This window comes from Scyliorhinus canicula, chromosome 20 (genome assembly GCF_902713615.1).
Source record: "Scyliorhinus canicula chromosome 20, sScyCan1.1, whole genome shotgun sequence".
In the NCBI taxonomy this organism is placed as follows: domain Eukaryota; kingdom Metazoa; phylum Chordata; class Chondrichthyes; order Carcharhiniformes; family Scyliorhinidae; genus Scyliorhinus; species Scyliorhinus canicula.
Genome location: NC_052165.1, coordinates 22,683,874 through 22,694,784, shown reverse-complemented (window position 1 = coordinate 22,694,784; position 10,911 = coordinate 22,683,874). Strand labels below are relative to the sequence as shown.

At 47.3% G+C, this 10,911-nt stretch overlaps 1 protein-coding gene across 6 annotated transcripts in view; it reads left to right on the top strand.

Moving 5' to 3' along the window:
* The first annotated feature begins 603 nt into the window (after window positions 1-603).
* Window positions 604-10,911, top strand: part of mgat4c (mgat4 family member C) — a 432,470-nt gene continuing 422,162 nt past the window's right edge. For all 6 annotated transcript variants that reach the window (XM_038780727.1, XM_038780733.1, XM_038780721.1 and 3 more), the window contains exon 1: window positions 604-856. The gene's annotated coding sequence lies outside the window, so the exon portion shown is untranslated. The remainder of the gene's footprint in view (window positions 857-10,911) is intronic.

The following is a 10,911-nucleotide window of genomic DNA, read 5'->3' as shown; positions in this document are numbered from 1 at the left end:
TGACCCAGCCGGGAACCGAACCTGGGACCCTGGAGCTGTGAAGCATTTATGCTAACCACCATGCTACCGTTCTGCCCACTTGTTTCCCATCTCACACACCCCTGCCTCACACCACCACCCCTGCCCACCCACCGCCCCACCCACTCCGCCACGCTAAAAGGTTACCCTGTATTAAAGTCAACCCTTGAATTAAGGCCTTCATTGAACTTCATGGTTGAGTTAGAAAACATGGGCCATACCAAATGCATACAGTTGCAATGGTACAGAATACTCAAACTGACTATGATATAAATGCATTGTGCACTGCAATGATTGTTAAACTTAAAACATCTGTTAGATTGCTGCTGACTGACACCTTTTGGAGATTAGCATCTCATTTGCACTTTCCCTTATTTAATTTTTTGCCTTTTAGCTGCTGAATTATTTATTGAGCAGTATCTTCGGGTATATACAACTGATACTTAATTAGTGCAGCTGAGCACATGTGTCATTCTGGCTGTCTTATGCTGCGATTTGTGTATGTGTGTCTGTGTGTGTGTGTGGAGAATAGGGGTTGCTGTTACTGTTGGTCCCGTATCTCATTCATACATGAGATAAGGAAGAAGGAAGCAGCAGAACACAAGTGTGCACAGGAAGCATTAGCTATACCTAAGTAAAAGAGTCAGCTGAGGTAGCTGCTGGCTTCAGCACACGAGTGCCATTATGATGAATGTTTACAGCACTTCATCGAGAGCCAATTATCCTTTTTGTCGGAGGCCTGATGATTTGCTCACGTTGGTGGCTCGTGTAAAGCAACAGTGCATTCGGAAATGGAGTAGCTGAGGAAAATGTCTCAGCAGGAATTTTCCTTGGGCAGGTAAGATAAACATTTCCTTCCTTTTTAGTCTTCTTTTTCTTTCCTAGAACTGTATCAGGAATCACATATAGCAAAGGAAAATCTCTGATTTTATTACCCATGGAGTTATTGAGGCAGTTGGTATCAAAAGGTAAACACTTGACAATTGTCATCGCACTTACATTAATTTCCTTTTGAAATCCTTTTGGACAGAAAGACATAAAGGAGCAGAAGAGTATTTATAGCCAGAAAATTCTAGGTCAATTTTCAAGATTGTCGAATAAATTATTTCAAGAGATCAACATATTTTTAGAACTGTTGAAGGAATTGTACAAAACTAATACTTCTGCAAATGCTCAGTTACATTTGGACAGATCTATTCATCTTTTGTTGTGAATGTTTAAAGCCTGTAGTTCTGCATTTACTTTTCAGTGCACAGATCATATCTGAGGTTGTCAATAGATAATTGCATTTATTTCAAAATGACATCCAAACTATTCCATTTAAATGATAAAACTGAAGTGATTAAATGCAAGGAAATGCAGATTCTGGTTTCCACCACTGTGCTGCCTGACAATTGATTTTATTTGACTATATACATGGAGGGACTGTAGCTGGATTTGATATGAAAGAACCTGTTATGCTAACACATGAAGTAGATTTAGCTAAATATTTAGTATGCAATGCAGTTTCACTCCAAGCTCTGGTTTGAAGCAAATTGATGCCATGCAGTTCATTTGACGATTATATTGAATATACTGCTATCTTTTCTTCTCGTTTTACTTTTTTAACATAAGCTGCACAGCACATTTTTAAAACATGTTCCTTCTGTTGGAATGTATTTCTGAGATTCAGTACCTTGCAGTTGACCTACATATTACACTGTTATCAAATATGTCTTCAACATGCTGCTGTCATGATGTTGTATTCAAATCAATCCATTATCAGAAGGTAATTGTACAATGAACTAATATCAGGCTAAATGAATGGCTGGCCTGCCTTAACTTGGGAATCATGGAGGAATTACTGCATGAAAGCACGAAAGCAAAAAAAAAGATGCAGCTGAATGCATTTGGTTTTGGCCTGAGTGTTGGGGGGAAAAATATATTATTTTACGATGTCTACCAAAAAGGTTAATATAAGCAAATATTATAGAGGTCAGGCAGTGCTCAAAATATTTCACCTTTGAAGCCCCATTTATAACAAAGCCCCAGAGGCAACAGGCACACTTTGGGTCTGGATAACTCAAGCTGATTGTGAATCTCGAGGGTTTATATACGAAAGGCTGCCCCGAGACAGTTCAGACACCATGGAGGTATTAAATTACCTGTCCAACGCATGCATTGACTCTTGATTAATAGCTGAAATCTGCAGGAGATTCGCTTCAGCCATTTATACTTGCCTGCCTTGAATCTTCAACATACTTGGTACCAGAGAAAACCAGCAGTGAAGGGCGAGTGAGTGTTTCAACTGCAGGTCACAATCGGATATTTTCTTTTCTCTTGGGATCTTCCACGCATGTGGTCCTGACCTAAAGGAAATATACACTTGCACTTCATGACAAATTTGCAACAAAAGTATCAGGGGGTGAATGTAATTCTTTGTTTTGAGTTCTGCTTCGTCCCATTAAGACCACTGCCCCATCGGAATCTTTCTGTTGTCCGACCACTGGCCTGGCACTGAAGAGGATGCCATGTGATAACCCATATGATTTATTCAAAGCATTAAAAGTACGTGTCAGGAGGTAAATATGGTTGAATCTGCATTATTGATTTACTAATTTTTGTCTGGGGATGAAAGCGATGTGCTACATTTTATGACAATCTAAATCGAGCCACAGAATGAGAATGTCATTTCCTCTCTTTAGTCGCTGGAAAAGATTGTTCTGCCTATTTGAAAGGCCCAAATTAGTTAAGAGTCTACTAATTCGGTTGTTCTGAGAAGCCAGAGGGGAAAATAACTGGGGAATATTAATGTTACAGTACTGGGGCGAAGTTTCCATGTTGCATCTGACCAGTGTCCTCCTGCGCTTGCAACCAAGAAGAGGGGAGCTAATCCTATAATAAAGGATTTGGAAAGGCAGTGTCGGAAAGATTTACATTTTCTACAGTTGTTTAATGGAGACACCTCAGAATAGTAACGATGTTGACGATGATGGCAGGTGTGGTGATATGCCTGTGAATAGTTTTGTGCATTATTAGGAATGCAACCTCCAACCAGCTGGTGGTGTCAGACATTGGTCCCGTAACGTGAGACACTCGCCAATTGGTAGTGAGACAGACCACAGGAAAATCGAACACAGGGTAGCTCTAGGAGAGTTCACCGAACTCATTTAGTAATTTTGTCTGTATAGTAATCTGTTTGTTGTCTTTCCACGTGTTCATCAATAAATCTTTCATCAAATCTTTCATCAACAAATCTAGGGGCTTTTCACAGTAACTTCATTTGAAGCCTACTTGTGACAATAAGCGATTTTAATTTTCATTTTTCCAAATCATTGTTCTAGTTAAACAACTAGATGTCATTGCAATGGCAAGATCACGGAATACAACATGGTACCAGGAGTGCAGAACATTTAATGGTAACAATAGAAAAGATGAGGCAAACCAGGCCAAAGAACAAAAAGGAAAGATTTTTCCACTAACCTGGTGAACTACGGCTAGCACAGTGGTTAGCACTGATGCTTCACAGCACCAGGGTCCATGGTTTGATTCCGACTGTCTGTGCGGAGTCTGCACATTTTCCCCTTGTCTGCATGGGTTTCCTCCGGGTGCTCGGCTTTCCTCCCACAAATCCTGAAAGACGTGCTTGTTAGGTGAATTGGACATTCTGAATTCTCTCTCAGTGTCCCCGAACAGGCACTGTAGTGTGGCGACTAGGGGCTTTTCACAATAACTTCATTGCAGTGTTAATGTGAGCCCACTTGTGACACTAATAAACATTACAGATTATATTATTATCTGCAATTTAACGCAGTAACCGACGGTGAAGTTAGAGATGGAAGGTTTAAAGGCACCCCACCAGCTTCAAGCTTTGGGTACTGTAGAAGAAAATTGGCATGTTTTTAAGCAGCATTGCGAATTCTATATTGTAGCTCTTGGCGTGCAGGCACAACCTCACGAGAGGCTCACAGCAGCAGGTCCTCAGCAATGGCACTATACAATATCTTCGCATTCGACAGCAAAAAGGAAAGCAAGAGCATTGATGAGGTGATAAAGTACTTTGATCGGCATTGTTCTCCAAAAGAAAATGAAGCAGTTGAATGCTACATAGTTTGTACGCGTACTGAAAAGAAGAGCTTCCATCAGAAAACCATATCAAGGTATGTCGTGCAAGTGAGTTGGCCGCACAGCAGATGAGCATGCTCAACCTAAAAGATTTTGGTACCAATCTGGAAGAAGACACCAGTGCTATCAGCACTGTGATACAGTTCAATACAAAATGTGGTCCCAGTGCGTTCGGCCATTTTAAGTTCATTCTAATCAAACAGCTAGATGTGCATGTCATAGCAACGGCATGATCACGGAACACAACAGCAGGTTTTTCACAGGTGAAGATCATAGGGAGACTTGGCACGTTGGTAGTTGGCTCCAGACTATGAAATGAGTTCAATGTGTTTATTGAACTATTAACACAGTTCTTAAATGAGTTTGACACTCTGCTAATCTAGCTCTAGTAACTCAGTCTAACTATACCAGCTTGCTCTGAGCCACATGCTAGGGTGTGATGCTGCTGCTGATCAACCCTGTCTTACTCTCTAGGTGTCTGTCTGTGGAAGAGGCAGGGTGTGTGCATCTTGTCCCTTTTATAGTGTTTGTGTCATGCCCCCTTGTGGTGATGCCACCTCTGAGTGTCCTGATTACCCATTGGTTTTGTCCTATTCTGATTATCCATTGGTTGCATGTTTGCATATCATGACATCCACTCCATGGTTTCAGTGGTTCAGTGGAGTACAGTGGATTAGGCATAGTTGTGTATTCATGTTAATTCCTGGTTGGAACAAGGTCACTTAAGGAATAAGATCACGTGACGTATCGACGATGTCATCAGTAGTTTTGGTGGGCGAACAGTCAGTCAACCCCAACAGCCTGTGAGAAGATACCTTTGCAATAAAGCTCCTATTTGTTTAAACCTTCATGGCCTATCCTTTAAAAAAACCCACAAACAAATTGGTGACGAGGAGGTTGGTCGGAACCATGCTGGCAGAACCCCAGAGAAAATAAAAACTGGAGAAAAAAATTGTTGATCAATGCTGCAGCTATCCAAAATAGATGAAGAAGGTAAAAATATCACTACATCAAAGCTGGCAATGGAGGGATGCCGAATAACAGCAGCAACCATCGAGAGAGCTGAAATTTAAACAAAGATTTCAGTAAAAAAACAGCATCAAAAGAAGATTGCCACATGCTCTGCCCAGAAATTTCTGGAACAGTGCTCCCTCCACTGTGAATAGGAAGTAAAGTCACAAATACCTTGCAACAAATAATTGAGAGCTGGGGGATTTTGCAACACCCCTTGCAAAACTCAGAAAGGAACAGGCTGAGCTCAACGTTACCTTGTTTGAAAGGTGACTGGGGCAACATGGTAGCTCAAGTGGATAGCACTGGGGCAGCACGGTAGCACAAGTGGATAGCACTGTGGCTTCACAGCGTCAGGGTCCCAGGTTTGATTCCCCGCTGGGTCACTGACTGTGCGGAGTCAACACGTTCTCGCCGTGACTGCGTGGGTTTCCTCCGGGTGCTCCGGTCTCCTCCCACAGTCCCAAGACGTGCAGGTTAGGTGGATTGGCCATGCTAAATTACCCCTTAGTGACCAAAAAGGTTAGGAAGGGTTATTGAGTTACGGGAATAGGGTGGAAGTGAGGGCTTAAGTGGGTCTGTGCAGACTCGATGGGCCGAATGGCCTCCTTCTGCACTGCATGTTCTATGTTCTATAAGCAAGGAAAGATTATGGGCGCGATCTAATAGAAAAGTTTCTAAATGTCATTTGTGGCGGGTTTTTCTGGGAGTTCCAGTCAACCCAGTCAAGCACACACCAAGGGCATGAACTACCTGAATGAGAAAAGACGGCACGGTTCTCTGGCCTTCTTCCACTCTTGCTCAAGCAAAACAAGGCCAGTGAATAGAGGGAGAGGATAAAAACGGGATCCGCGCCAGGTGCCTAACAGCTTACAATTCAACCAGCTCGCTCCCATAGGTGAAATCAGGATCTCACCGTAGTGTGGCGAGAAACCAATTATCACCACTAAAGCCTTATTTCCATACACTTAACCGGCGCGACCCCATATCCAACGGCCTCCTATCATTTGGCAGCCTCCCCAACAAGTGCTCACGCTGGGCCGGATTAGTACTCCTTTTGAAAAACCTGAACGCAAAGGCTTCTGTGGGGAGCCATCTTTGCTCACAGACAAAGAGCCCCGGGGGGGGAGGGGGGGGGGGGGGTGCTCGGTGGGAAATGGGGGACCTTCGGCTAGAAGTGGGAGATGCTCCACACGGGTGGGCCGCCATAGGAGGATGGGGGGAGGTGCTGGAAGGGGGGACCGGGGGCACAGCACCACCATGCCAACCTCTGGATCATGTGTACCCATTCTGGGGTCAACCCTAGCCCCTGCCCACTGACCACCCATAACCCTCACCGATTGTCAAGGCCTCTGGCCGTGAGGCTGAAGGCTATCGTGAATAGGGAATTGGCAATCATGGTTAAGTGAGCACTTCACACATCCCAAGTGGATTCCCGAGAGTAGGCAGGCTATGTAGCATGTGAGATTTGTTGCTTGGCATTCCAATGACACCTTGATGCCTGGACACTCTGCCTGAACACTGCAGAGGGCAACACCACACATGCAGTAGCCAGCATCTAAACACCCAAGAGATAGGACACAGCTCCAGGGAGATATGCACAGCCGAGGGTGGGTGAGTGCCACGGGGATGGGGAGATGTCTGGAGAGATGTGACAGAGAAGTCAGCCCACATTATGGAAGGAAGTGACCAAGGAAGTGATAATGGTTGGGCATAATGAATGTTTAATGTGTAATACAAGTCTCCAAACTCCCAATGGTGCCATCCCCCAATCCCGGTGCCGTCAGTGATCCTCGATGTGCTTGGCCCTCCTAGCTCTACCACTACATCTAGGTGTGTCCCCAAGATGCACATCAGAAACAGAGGCAGCCAGCTTCTTTCCTCATCCCTTGGCCTTCAATGCCCCTGGCAGGCATCCACTGGGGGCCCTGAAGTCGGAGGGTCCTGACACACTTGTCAGCGGCACATGCACAGCTGTGCCGTCCTGTCCCATGTGCTGAATTTGAGTGGAACTCAGGGAAGCTGGTGTCCACCGTCGCCACACCATGGGACGGGTCCAGGTTGACACTGAGCCCCACTCCTCCTGATCAGTGCCACAGGGCCCTGAGGTCCACCTTTGGATGGAGGGGCAGCTGATTCGAGCCCTGGCTGCCCCTGAATCATCTGGCTCTGCCAGCCCTGGCAGTTCCCCATTGGCTGCATCCTCGTGTCGACATCCTCAGCGATGCTCCTCAGTGACTGGGCCAGGCTCTGCAATGCCTTGGCAATGCCCATCTGTGACTGGTACAAGCTCCGCAGCGCTATGATCATGCCTATTTGAAAGCGGGACATGGCCCGCAGAACCTCACCAAGGTCAGACTGGTTCTGGCTTACATCCACCAGCAAGTCGGACATTCTGTCAAGACTCTCAGCCATGGCCTTCACTGACTGCGCAACGCCTTGGTCATCTTCACTAATGGTACTGACGTCGTGCACCAAAGGTGAGGGGGGTGGAGGGAGGGTTGGAGGTGGCATGGAGTATTGGGAGGGTGGATGTTCCCTTGGGGGGCACTGAAGCGCTTGCCTCCTGGTCATACTACCCGAGCTCACAGTTGCCGCCACCTCATCCCAGGCAGCATTGGCTGCCCTATGGCTCACCCTCAGGGACCCTCGGGGGAACAGGACATCCCTCCTGGCTTCCACCGCGTCTAGGAGCCTCCCCAGGTCAGCGTCCCTGAATCTTGGGGCTGGTCTCCTGGGCGCCATTTTTGCGAGCTGCCTGGGGCTGGCTATGCAAGTGCAGCTTATTTCTTGCTCAACCTTGTTAGTGGGGGCTGGCGAACACGGTCCCAGCAAATCAGCTGGCGAGGTCTTCATTGGCAGTGAGAAGTCCGTGAGACCTTGTTAAGTGGAGCAATTAACATTGAATAGCGTTGCGGGCCTCGCTGGGACAAGCGCCGAGAAGCTCGCCACAACACTCAGAAATGTTTCTGGAGAATCGCGCCCAGAGTGCCTTAGCGAGCACGTTTAGCTCAGTGTTTCCTGGCACTCAGAGCTCTGAGTAACCCTGGGCCTGTTCCGCAGCGTGCGAAAAATGGCAGCTTGGCACCTTGGCAATGCCAGCCTGGCACCTTGATGGAAGTGCCAGGGTGCCACCATACCCAGAAACAAAGCACCTGGGGGGCTCTGAACCCCTGGGAGACCCCCACAAGTGCCATTCGGTCTGGTTCCCATTTGTGGAGACGAGCACTGAACGGTGGTATCTCAAAATGTCTAAGGCGAGGGTGTTAGATCGCCTTGGGTAGGTCGTGGGAGACAGATTAAAGTGAGATTAGCTGTCTCGCTATAATATGCAAATTTGCCAAAAAGTGATCCACCCACAATTGACAGGATTCACATCGCAACGTCTTGCGAGATCGCATTAGACCTCGAGAGGTGTGGCGAGCCGGGTAGATCTTGGAAGAGACATCTACCGGCCACATTGCACATGCCACGCTGCCTGTCAGGCATAAAGCGGCTAGTAGATCACGCTGTTTTGAAAGAGTGCCCTGATCTCTATGTGTGCTTGTGGGTCCCCCACACTCCCCACACATGGGTAATATCACCCTGACACACGTGGTCATTCCGCTCCCTCCCCCACCAAGTGATAATACCCAACTATGGGGTCGCTGAGGGGTCCCTTTTCATGCCTTCACACGTCTCCTTTCGGCCCCTCCCCTCCCCAGGACCTGCACCGTTCACCCTTCCAGAGGCTCCTTCATAGCTATCCTGCACTCCCTACCTTTCATACTCCAACCTTCACCCTCTTTTCATGGGCATGGCCCCCCTCAGGCCCTGACCCTTGGCATTGCCACCCGGGAACCCTGGCAGTGCTTCTTCCACCTTTGCAGTATCACTTGGGCACCTTGGCAGTGCCGAAGTGCCAGCCTGACAGTGCCAAGGTGCCTGCATTCCAGGGCAGGGCCTAGGTGCCACCCTGCACTGTGGCTAACCACCCAGGGGCCTCCAGTGGGTTGGGAGACCCCTGGGTGCCTGTGTGCCGTTCCACCTGGTCCACACCCTGGGGAGGCTGTGAGATGCCGGGAGGCCGTTAGTTCCCGGGTGAATATGCTTAAGTAGGTTTAAGGCCTACTTAGAGGCGCGTGGCTGGGTCACACCCATTGTGCGCGCGATCCTCATCACCCCTCCTCCCCCCCTTGCCAGGTCTGGGTAGATCTGCCAAGAAACCCATGGGAGGCTTGGAGTTTGCACTTTCTCCCTGTGTCAGCTTGGGTTTCCTCCAGGTGCTCCAGTTTCCTCCCACAGTCCAAAGATGTGCAGATTAAGTGGTTGGCCATGCTAAATTGCTCCGAGGTGGGATTATGGGGATAGTGTGGCCAATTGGACCTAGATGGGGTGCTCTTTCAGAGGGTCGGCACAAACCCGATGGGCCAAATGTCCTCCGTCTGCACTGTTGGGATTCTATGATTCTATGATGCCCAATACGGAGGGATTGTCTTTTGAGCAAAGATTAAACAGGTTGGGATTCGTTGGAATTTAGAAGAATGAAAGATGATCTCATTGAAACATACAGGATTCTTCAGGGGTTTGACAGGGTAAATGCTGAGAGGATGTTTCCCCTCATGGGAGAGTCTAGGTCCAGAGTCTCAGAATAAAGGGATGCCAATTTAAGACTGAGATGAGGAGGAATTTCTTCTCTTAGAAGGTTGTAAGTCTTTGCAGCTTCTTCCACAGAGAGCTGTAGGGGCAGAGCCCTTGGTATTTTTAAAGGATAGGCTCGCAGACCACCAACAAGAGCTTTGTTGGAAAGGTATTTACAGGTTGCTGGGCGAGACTGACCGTGACCCCACCCAAACTGCCAATGATGTCATCAATATGTCATGTAATCAAGCTCGTACGGTGACCTTGTTCCAACGAGGGACAAAACCGAATGCACAACACTTTGCAGGAGCACATACACAAGCTCTAACTCTTAACTGGTTTCTTCAAAGTGATTTCCAATGGCTGGGATTAAGTCCACAAATCTGGCTGCAATGGCTTCTGTGGGATTTGCTTGGGCTTTGGATGTCTTTGTATCACCTTGTGCTGGGCGATGAGCTATCCAACCATTACCTCAGTCACAATTGGTCCTGCCACTTTCAGGCACACCTGCCATCAGTTGTGCAGGAAAGGGGGAGGGCGGGGTGGGGGTGAATGTTCTGACTTTAGCATTGTCTTGAGGATCATCTGCCGCAGACCAAACCATGCTTCTTGCTGGTGGGCATTGTCACCGTCTACCCAGTGATCTGCCTGGGAGCAAGGCCGTCTGTTGTAATTGAAGCCTGAGGTCCCTTGGCATTGGCACACAGGAAAGATCCTGACTGGGCCTAGGATGACTGTCATTTGGCCAGCAGTGCAGATGCCTCTAGAGTTGCCATGTGCAAAAGTATTGTACGTGGAATCACTGTAGTCTAATCCATTATGCCGTGTTTGCCTTCAAGGAGTTTAGATGATCGTTAAAATAAGAATTAATGGAGCTGGAAAGCTGCAATTTTTGATTTTGAAAGCTATACTAAAATGATTAAATGAGGAACTAATGCCAAAGACAACAAGACATTGCCAGTCAACCAATGGCTCATGTTCGTTCACCATTCTACATTTCTCACATATCAGTTGGACCTGCCAGATCTACATCGTGCCAAGTGCCTTATTTTTATCCTCAGCTTTAAGCACACATGCAGAAATGTAATCTTATCCCTCGAAGAACAGTGGAAACTCAGGCTCGCCAGTAAATCAGAGCTACATTATGAGGGGAGCAGT